Source organism: Peromyscus leucopus, chromosome 20, assembly GCF_004664715.2.
Source record: "Peromyscus leucopus breed LL Stock chromosome 20, UCI_PerLeu_2.1, whole genome shotgun sequence".
NCBI lineage: Eukaryota > Metazoa > Chordata > Mammalia > Rodentia > Cricetidae > Peromyscus > Peromyscus leucopus.
The window spans coordinates 49585279-49596115 of NC_051080.1; positions in this window are offsets into that span (position 1 = coordinate 49585279).

A 10837-nucleotide genomic window follows, 5' to 3' on the forward strand; every position below is an offset into this window, starting at 1 on the left:
AGGAAAGTGTAATGTTGTCCACAGAAAGAAATAGATATATCCACAGCCTTTTAAAGCTCATTTATATGAAAATGGGCTTTGAAAATTAAATGAACATCCTTTTCTATTATAAGCTTTCAGATTTCTAGAGGATGAGAAGTGTCAGATCATAAACATTGTACAATTAGTAAAGAAAATGGGAGTCAGGATTTGAAGTACATTGCAGAAACTGAAAGCATCAAGAGTAAGATGCTTGGTCAAACGTTATGAAATGTCAAGGCTGCTTTGCAAAGAACAGGAAACATGCCTTTGAGGTCTCTTCTCATTGACAGCCCTTGCAGGCTTTTCCCATGAATGATCTAATCAGTATCTCTTTGAATGACTAAAATTATGTAACAGTATGACACACAGAAGAGCTGTCAATCACCCTCAGTCCACCACTGCAGTTCACCAACTCCCCCAACTATGTATTATAGATACTGTGGCAATCAGATAGCAGAATACTCCACAGCCGCTGGTGGGCCCTACAGGGGTCCTCAAATCCAGGCAGGCATGAATTTCAATATGTATCCTTGCTTTCTTCACCCAACACTGAACATACTCAGCCCACCTAAAGAGGGTCTGTTTCTCAGTAGCCAACTTGTTTATTAAATCATTCAATTAGTCACTCAGGAAGCAAGGCATGAAGAATGAGAGAAATGATTTGAGAGCCAGCTGCCAGATGTGAACCTCAGCTTTCCTGCTTAACTGAGTGGCTTAACCACCTAGCAGTTTATAGATAGGAACCCTGGGGTGTGTGGGGCTGATGTGACTCTGTGGGGCTGTGGGAGGAAGGAAGGGTTTTCAAGGAGATAGTTGGGCAAGGAGTTGATGATAAAGACCTAGAAAGTCAAGCTAAAATGTAGGGTTTCATTTGTAATTTTAATTTTGACAAGATGTATTTCTTTTATGACTTTTTAGGTTTTGCCACAGCTTAACTTGGTTGTCAACCTGACCCATACCCGAGCTGATGCAATTTCATTTAAGGAATTGTTTCCAGAAGAGTGGCCTGTGGGCTTCTCTGTGGGGCATTTTAAGAAATTATTGTTTATTGATATAACACAGCCCATCCCTCTATGAAAGGGGTCATCCATAGGCAGCAGGTCTGGGCTGTAAGAAAACCTGACTGCTATCCTTTAAGCAAGCCAGTAAACAGTGCTCCTCCATGGTGTCTGCTTTGGTTCCTGCCTTAAGTTTCTGCCTGGCTTCTTTCAATGAGGGACTGTAAACTACTTGTAATCTGCAATAAATGCTGTCCTTCCCAAGTTGCTTTTTGGCCACAGCAGCAGAAAAGCAAATGAGGTCAGAGGTAAAGAAACTGTAATTTAGTAAAGATTAGAAATTCTGTAGCTTAGTACCAACAGCAAAGGAAATAAGGGAAAATTCTATCCCACAGTGAGACCTTTGATAACAAACCCATTTCAGATTGTTTCCCCATCTCTTTACTAGGGCTATTTTAGTTTCAGTCTTAATGTTTTATCTTGACTGTATCCTTTATTGTATTGATTATGGCACCCAATGGCACAGTGTTATATGTAATAAACATTTCTTAGGATAACTCTTATTGATCTAAACCATCAGAAACTATCATGTAGAAGCTTACTGTTTTGATCTGTTGTGTCTGGGTGACCCTAGAGCCTCAGAGTCCTAACTAAAGCCTTCCCCAAAGGGAACTTTACAGTGTTCCTTATAGAACAAGAGGTTGCCAAAGATTTATACCCAGGATTTCAAGGTATTTTTGCAAAGTGAGTGTGATGGGTAATGTTAATTATCAAATTGACAGAATCTCATGATGGGCCTCTGGGCATCAGTGTGAGGGGTTTCTTGATTTAAATGAGGTTTTTATCTGTCAGGGTGCCTGGATAAGAGTGCAGTGTCGATGAAGTCAGTGAAGGGTTCGGAGATGAACTCCGAAAAGGTTTCAGGGAATAGTGTCTGCTTTATTGCATGTGGGCAACAACTCATATAGTGGAGACCCATTGACTGTGATTGATTAGCAATTACCTTGGACTGGACAGCAATTGCACATACCACCAGCGGAATAATGTGCAGGAGAAGCACATGTGGTGGTAATCTAATTGTACTGAAATATTATTTTGATTGTATGTTAATAAATAAAGTTGTCTGGGGGTCAGAGCTATTAGAGCCATAGCAAGAGTGTGGCGGTGGTGGCACATGCCTTTAATCCCATAGATATCTGTGTGTTCAGGGTCAGAGCTATTAGAGCCATAGCAAGAGTGTGGCGGTGGTGGCACACGCCTTTAATCCCATAAGATCTCTGTGTGTTCAGGGATATAGCCAGCATTGGAGACATATGCCTTTAAGACCTAGGGGGCTGTACATTCAGACAGTGACGAGGCAGTCATGTGTTTGGGTTTGCAACCAATGAAAAGGCAGAACAACATACTATAAAAAAAACAAACCGACAGGAAGTAGGTCTCTTTTCGAGAAGCTGGACAGCAGGAGGAAGGGTGAGATTTTAGCTCTGAGCTCTGACCTCTCAGCTTTCTCTTTTACATTGTTTCTGTGTTTCTTATTTAATAAGACGGTTGGTTACATCTATATCTGGCGCCCAACGTGGGGTGAATCCATTAAAAACTGCTTGGCTTTACAGGCAGGGCCCCTGTTCGGCAGGGCAGGTCTGAGTTGTTTGTAGCACCGGCTTTAAGCAAGCAGGATTTAAGCAAGCAGCTCACCCATAGTCCAGCCTGAGGTCAAGCAGAACTAGACCCAGGCTAAGAAGCCGCTGCTCGGACTAAGAAGCCGATCGCCGCCGCCGCTGCGGGCCGCTTGCCGCCCTTGCGGGAAAGCGGACCTGCCGCCAAGCAGTTTTTAATGGATTCGCCCCACGTTGGGCGCCAGATATAGATGTAACCAACCGTCTTATTAAATAAGAAACACAGAAACAATGTAAAAGAGAAAGCTGAGAGGTCAGAGCTCAGAGCTAAAATCTCACCCTTCCTCCTGCTGTCCAGCTTCTCGAAAAGAGACCTACTTCCTGTCGGTTTGTTTTTTTTATAGTATGTTGTTCTGCCTTTTCATTGGTTGCAAACCCAAACACATGACTGCCTCGTCACTGTCTGAATGTACAGCCCCCTAGGTCTTAAAGGCATATGTCTCCAATGCTGGCTATATCCCTGAACACACAGAGATCTTATGGGATTAAAGGCGTGTGCCACCACTGCCACACTCTTGCTATGGCTCTAATAGCTCTGACCCCCAGACAACTTTATTTATTAACATACAATCAAAATAATATTTCAGTACAATTAGATTACCACCACAAGCACATTATAAGAGACTTGGGAGTACAGACTCCTCCACCGGCCAGCTACTGGCTACTCACGCTACTTCAGAGTTCAGTGTTCTGACTTCAGGGCCACGGTGTGCAGTGCTTCTTATCTAGAAGCACAGTGTGACAGGGAGCCTGGCTGCCAGGTCATGCCTGCCTTTTCTCCTACAAGTGTGGATCCATCCACTGTGGATGGCAGCATTCCTTTATAAGGGGTCTTTCTTTGGACTGCCAGCTCCCAAATAATGACACAGAGACTTTTTATTAATTATAAAAGCTTGGCCTTAGCTTAGGCTTGGTCCCAACTAGCTCTTAAAACTTAAATTAACCCATTTTCATTAATCAACCATCTGCCACGTGGCTCATTACCTCTCTTCAGGATGGTCTGTCCAACTTGCTCTCCTTCTGGCTGGTAAATCTCCCTCACCAGATTTTTTTTTCAGAGTTCCTATCTCTGCCCAGAAGTTTGGCCTATTGTCTCCTGCCTAGCCGTTGGCCGTTCAACTCTTTATTAAACCAATCAGAAGGTGCCTTAGGCAGGTGAGAAAGGACAAAGACACATCCTCACACAGTTTGTAAAAAGATCAACCCAATATTCCCTGGAAGCTGAGAAACAGTATGCGTTCATTACTGTCTATTCCTGATTGTAGACATAATACTTCAAGCTCACCCTGCCTTGACTTCCCCACCATGCTGTGATGGATTGGACATTGTGAAATAAACCCTCTCTCCCCTAAGCTGCTTTTTTAGAATATTTTATCATAGTAACAGACAAGGAAACTGAAATGTTAAGTGGTGTAATTTTGGTTACATGTAATAGGTGAAATATTTCTGGTCCACAGTATTTTTCATCCTAAATATTGTTTTCTTACTTTTATGCAGTTTCAAACAGATTTTTTTTCTTATACTTCCATTCTATGATGGTAGAAAATGTAATCATGTCAATTCCAAGTAAACACAAACTAGGAATTTTCCCCTTCACTTCAATCCTCTCAGCTGAAATGATCCGCATTCCAGGGGGTTTATGTAACAGCAAGGTTTTAGATGATTGGGCTTGGGGAATCAGAAGCCTAGTCCAAGTTCTTCTCATGTTCACAGTGGTATCCACACAGCGTATTTCACTCCTGTCTTTCTATATGCTGTGGTGTCTGTCTCCATCAACATCTTTGAAAAGCCTGTCCTGTTGCTATACGGACACCTACTGCTTCATATTGGCTCCACAGAGAAGCCACCCCTCCCTCCCCATGACACTTTTGTCTTTTTCTAAGAACTTAATGAATTTCCAATTGTTTGCAGTATCACCAAAGGCTTGAGGTGTGAGGCATGTTCAGCTTTTCTCCCAGGGCTCTGTGGTGGTGCCACATTTCTAATTTTGCTGACATCCATGCTTAGGTTTGAGGGTTCCTGGGAGGCTTCCGTGTCCTTAGGCTCCCTTAGAAGCTTGGCTCAGGTCATTGTCTGCTCCTTGATAGTTCATTTTGGCATAAAAACAATATGAAGAGAGTGGCATAGAGTCCTCCTCAGGAGACATTTCCTGCCTCAGTCCCTCCCACTCTCTTCTTAGGCTGACTCTCTCTCTCCTTAGCACTGTATTGTTTATAATTAACAGTAGAAAATGTCAGATGTTTAAATAAAAATTTTCTTTTCATCTCTATCATTAAAAGGCTGGCTTCCATAACTCAAAAAATTACTTTTTTAAATATTTTCCATGTCTTTTGTTTAGTCTTTAACCTTGCTCTTTTAAGAGTCTGTTTGCTTTTACATGTATGTGTGTGTACTACTTGTTTGCAATGAAGAGGAGGCCAGAAGAGGAAGTCAGATCTCCTGGGATTGGAGTTACAGACAGTTATGAGCTGCCACCTAGGTGCTTGGAATTGAACCCAGATTCTCGGGAAAAGAAGCCAGATAACTTGCAATCTTTGTGTTATCTTCAGCCCTTCTATCATTTCTTTCTCTTTAAAGGATTTACTGTTCTTTTCTCTGTGTGACTTCTTTTCCTCAATATGATTACAGTCCATGCTGGTTGCATTGATGCAACCTTGTCTTGACGAAATTTGTATAGAATACAGATAAAAATCTTTGTTGGTATCTATGGAGAGAGGGATGCTTTATATCAGGATTAATTTTTCTGAACTCTATTTTATGGAAATTCATGCTCATCTTTTCCTACAATGAAACTTCCAAGATCTCTTTCAACAAACAATTATAAAATTAAGGTTTTTTTTTTTTTATGGTAAGCAACAGACATCCATTCTGCTTTTTTTTTAAGCAAAAATTATTTATTTGAAATCATTTTAGGTATCATAGAAGAATGGGGTACACTGGGAATTTAGGCATTATGTCACCAGTGTAGTAGTAAAGAACAACCTCTGGCTATGACTCACATCTGGCCTGGCCTATATCATATTCTATCTTGGATGTGTAAGTGCCAGAAAGAGGCACCCTGATCCCTGGGTTGTAAAAATAAGCATGTACTGCTTTGTAGCAAGACCTTGTACAATGTGTGTGTGGGACTCCTAAGACAGAAACCAAGACAGGATCAAAAAAGGGGGGATAATTCCCTGTGTGTGTAGAAATTTACTTAATTGTGTAGCAATAATTTTATGATTCTGTAGTTCATATACAATGTTGCCTAGGGCAAGGTATATTACAAAATGCATCATTGGCAATATTCCTGTGTTTTCTGTAAATTGTTTTTTTTTTTTTTGGTTTTTCGAGACAGGGTTTCTCTGTGTAGCTTTGCGCCTTTCCTGGGACTCACTTGGTAGTCCAGGCTGGCCTCGAACTCACAGAGATCCACCTGGCTCTGCCTCCCGAGTGCTGGGATTAAAGGCGTGTGCCACCACCGCCCGGCTTGTAAATTGTTTTAAAGCACAGAAATTGTAACACCTATATTCATCCCACCAATGATGAAATTTTAAGATAACTCATTTAATACCTTTCTTTATATAAAGCTTTAGTTGTTTTATGTCTGTCAGGATAGAAAACACTGTGTCTTTTTAAAAATAAACTGGGAGCCCAATATAAAAAATATATAGCTTTAGAAATAGTCAAAATTTAGGTAAAGTAGATAGATTAAAGAAGACAAATAAGAGGCAGTCGGCATCATGGTAAGGAAACAGGGAGAAATCTACTCACAGCTCGTCTCCACGACAGCTTTAGGGGAGACACAAATCAATCACTATGACTCTGTTCTTCCTCTGCCTTGCCTTTCTTTCTGCCATCCCCCTCTCTCCTTTCCTTTCCTGTTGCCAATGCCTGAACCAGGTAAGCTGGCACTGGCAACAGACCTTCATGTGAATATCACCAGTTTTTACCAAAAGTGATTGCCATGGATCAAGTTCAACAATTCAGTAAGAACATAAACCTACACACAAAGGTTTGGGGGGTTTTCTTTTAAAACTTCTATAAGAACTTTTGATATTTTTTTCTTTGTAGTTAGTCTACAAACCTTTCCCATACATTGCTACCTTGTAGCTTTGGCCTTTTGTCATATTATTGTGGGAAATAAACATAGCATGCCTTGACAGTATATGTGTATCTTTTTTTAATCTAAAGTATACTACTTCTATGTAAGCTTGCCCACAAATGTGTTTCCACTAAATCTGAGCTGCCTAGACTCAATGGTGAGAAACATGTCAAATACCATTTCCCTGGTCTTAATAACTTTGTTCACAGAAGAGCCCTTTAGATTTTAGTTGGATGCAGACCCAGTAACTTTCAAAGGGGCTGAGTGGCTGTTTGTTTTTGACCAGATGGCTATCTTCTTGTGAAAAAAGATGGCCTTAAATTAAGATGAAGATCTTTCTTTATATAAAAATCAAACAATCATCATCAGTGTCGACTGACTACTATTTGTGAATGTTAATTGTGCTCAACATGTTAATGGCAGTGCTCCAGTTAATCCTGATTAAGAGTCATAGGAGAGGGTATATGTTATATATTGCATATATATTGTCACATATCTCATCATCTTCATTGTATAGGTCCTGCAAATAGCCAGGAAGTGGTACACTGAGCTTTCAAATTTAGATGTGCTGATACAGAAGTTCACCGACATTAAACAGTACAGAAAGTGATGGTCTAGGGTGTGATTTGTTAAAGATATTGTATAGCAGGTACTAAAACTCATGACTGATGCTAGTATTCTAAAATATCTATTTAGCTGCTCTGTAAGCAGGGAGACTTTTGCTAAGCATACCAAGACACATGGTGGATCAGCTTGTTTTACTTTACCACCAGAACTCCAATTTGAACATTGTTGAAGAGAACCAAGATATTGTCTGTCTTTTTACTGCTGTCTTCCCAGCGTTTAAAAAACCAACCATAGCAATTGTTCAATGAGCACACATATAAAACCACAGCCATAAAATGAGTACTGTCTCTGATACTCAGAGAAAGTGAAAATAGACCCTGTGCTCATGGGAAATTTAGTCTGTTTTCTCAATTCTTTCAATTGTGTGTGTGTGTGTGTGCGCGCGCAAGCACTTGTAAACATTATTGTGTACTTTGGTGGTTTTAAAGAAATTGTCGTATATATAAGAGAACATTCAATGGTGAGTGTACAAATTATAATAGTATAAATATAAATGTGCCATCAGCCATAATAGAATATGGTACAGGGAACCTACAAATGTGTCACACAAAAATGTTTAAAGGACTAATTGTTTGAGGACATCGTAAGAGGATGGTGAAATATTTAGACATCAGGTATAATAGCTTAGTTTGAGAGACATTTAAATTATAATTGCTTAGTTGTAGTCTCTTATGTTTTCTATAAAATATAGTAATTTTCTTTCCTTGATCTCAGTGCTTACATGTTTTATCTCATTTTTTATCTTCTTTTACTTACTAGATCTCATAGCTGAATGGTGAATAGAAACAATAATAGTTGAAATCTCATTCTATTCTTGATAATTTTAATATATGCACTAAAACAGTAAACATGGAGATGAGATAGATTATAGAATGAAAGAAAACATTTTTGAATATTTACCTAACAGTAAATTACTATATTAATACATAGCTTATTTAAACAACTCAAAAACTTAACACACAGCTCACAAAATATCTAATCAATGGCTGGATAAATGAACTGAACAAATATTTCTCAAAAAGTGAAAGTTCAAATGGCTCATAAATATACAAAAAGCTCAACTTTGTTAAGCATAAAGGAAATGCATATTGAAACTAACATTCCATCTGACCCTGTATTAGGATGATCATCATCAAGAGAAGAGACACTGGCTAGGGTGTGGTGGACAAGGCAAAGGAATCTTTACACATTGCTAGCGTGAATGTATGTTAGTGCAGCCACCAAAGAAATCAATATGGAGATTCCTCAGACTCTAAAAACAGAAGTGCTGTATGTCCCAGATGTACCAGTTCTGCTTATAAACCTAAGTTAATACAAGTCAACACCAAACAGAGATACCCACACACCATGTTTATTATAGAACTATTCATAGCAATTATCGAATCAGAATTTGTGCCCATCAGAAATGAATTGTGACAAAAGGGACAGTTTTGTAATTAGCCTCAAAGAAGAATGAGATCATACCATGTGCAGGAAAATAGATGGAAATGGAAATCATCATGATAAGGAAAATTAGCTAGGCCAAGAAAGACAAAAATAGCATGTCATATCCAGAAGATTGGATAGTGTGTGTTTCCTAATTAGCATTTATCAACAACTTGATAGATCCTAAAATGTCAATTAGCATGTAGGTCTGTTATGGGTTATCTTGGTTGTTTAATTTGATATAGGAATGTCAAGCCCACTGTGGGCATAGACTGTGTAAGAAACCACCTAAGCATAAGCCTATAAATAAGATAGAGAATAAGGCAGCCATCAATGTTCCTTCATAGTTCCTGCCTCTAGGTTGCTGCCTTGATGTCTTGTCCTGACTTCCCTTAGTAATAGATTGTGACCTAGGAGGGTAAGTTGAAGAAACCCATTTACTGTTTGCTCTTCAAGATGCTTTTGGTCATGGTATTTGTCATACCAACAGGGATTAGAGCAAAACAACACATGTGTATGTGTGTGTATGTATATGGATGAAAGAGAGACCAACTAGGTAGGAGAAAAGGACCAGAGGTAGGAGGAGACAAGGGAGGGAATGGACAGTACAACTATCAGCTAAGTACTGTGATAGATGTGGAAATGTCATGAATCAAATTATTTTGCATGCTCATCAAAATTACTTTAAATAATGATAAAATTACATTCGATGCTACATATTCTGAGCATCCTTATTGGATTTCCACGATTCACTGTGTGGTTGTCACAGTGTTGCTTCTCAGCTTTAAATTCACCCTTCATTGCCTATGCTGTGCAAATTGAGTAACTCCTTTACACAGTTTTTCATTTTATTTTTGTCTTTTTGTTTTTAACATGATGGTAAGATGCTATAGTTAGCCAGAGTTTTACAGAGTTGTGAAAAGAGTTTTCTTCCTAGGGTAGTGGGCTGTGTATTCTGCTCACTGGATTATCCAGTGCCTAGTTGTTGCCATAAAGACTTCTGTTTTAGCATCTCTCTCAATGCATTAGAGGCTTTCCAGTGCCAGGGTCTGATAAGTGGCTTCTCCAATATCAACTTCTCATGTACAATTCCTATAGCCCAGGCCATTTCATTAGCACTAGGCTATTGTAGTATACAGTTGTCAGGAATGGTTACCACACCAGTTAACCCCACAATTTCTCTTGTATTTTTTTTCTAAAGATATCTTCCCATAAACGATTTTCCCCCAGCAGGGTCATGAGGATTTCCTGGGGTTAGATTTTAGCCATTTTTCTGACAGGACATCACAGCCTCTGTCATCAGTCTCTAGAAGGTAGATTCTCAGCTGGAGTGGACATAGAGACGTGGGGATCTTTTCTTCAACTTTACACAGCACCATGTCTAGCACTAAGAGTAGGGGTGGTTTTCATATGTGCGATGTTCTTTAGTATTTCTCTTCCCTTTCCTGTGTGGACCTGGACTACTCATGTCAGCTTAGGTCAGCTTTTTTCCATACTTATTTTACTAAAACTTTTATTACGAAGATAAGTATGAACGGGCACTGAATTTAAAGATTTTTTTTCTGTAGTAATTGAAATGGTATGTTTTATAGAATTTGTTAATGAAGTGATGCACATTGATTTTGACGTGAACATCTCATTCCTGGAGTAAATTCAATGTAGCCCTGGGTTTTATGTGCAGTTGTCTTTGGTTCAGCAATGTTTTTCTTAGGACATTATGTCTATGTACAAACAGACTGAGCCACAATTTTCTCTTTTGTTTGTCCCTGGCTTATGTTGCTCTCAAGCACATGTAAACTTCAGGAAACACACTGAGTAGACCACAATCTCCCATCTAGATTATTTTCCTTCTGACCTTCCTTCTCTTCCTCAGGCAGCTCCAACGGCATCGCTTGCTGTTCTGTCTGCTTTTGCCTTAGGCCTTGGACACTCTTATTTTGAGGCCTTTCTTTATTCCCCATGCAGGTATCCAAACTAGTTTTCTCAAGCAACAGCTTAGAAGACCT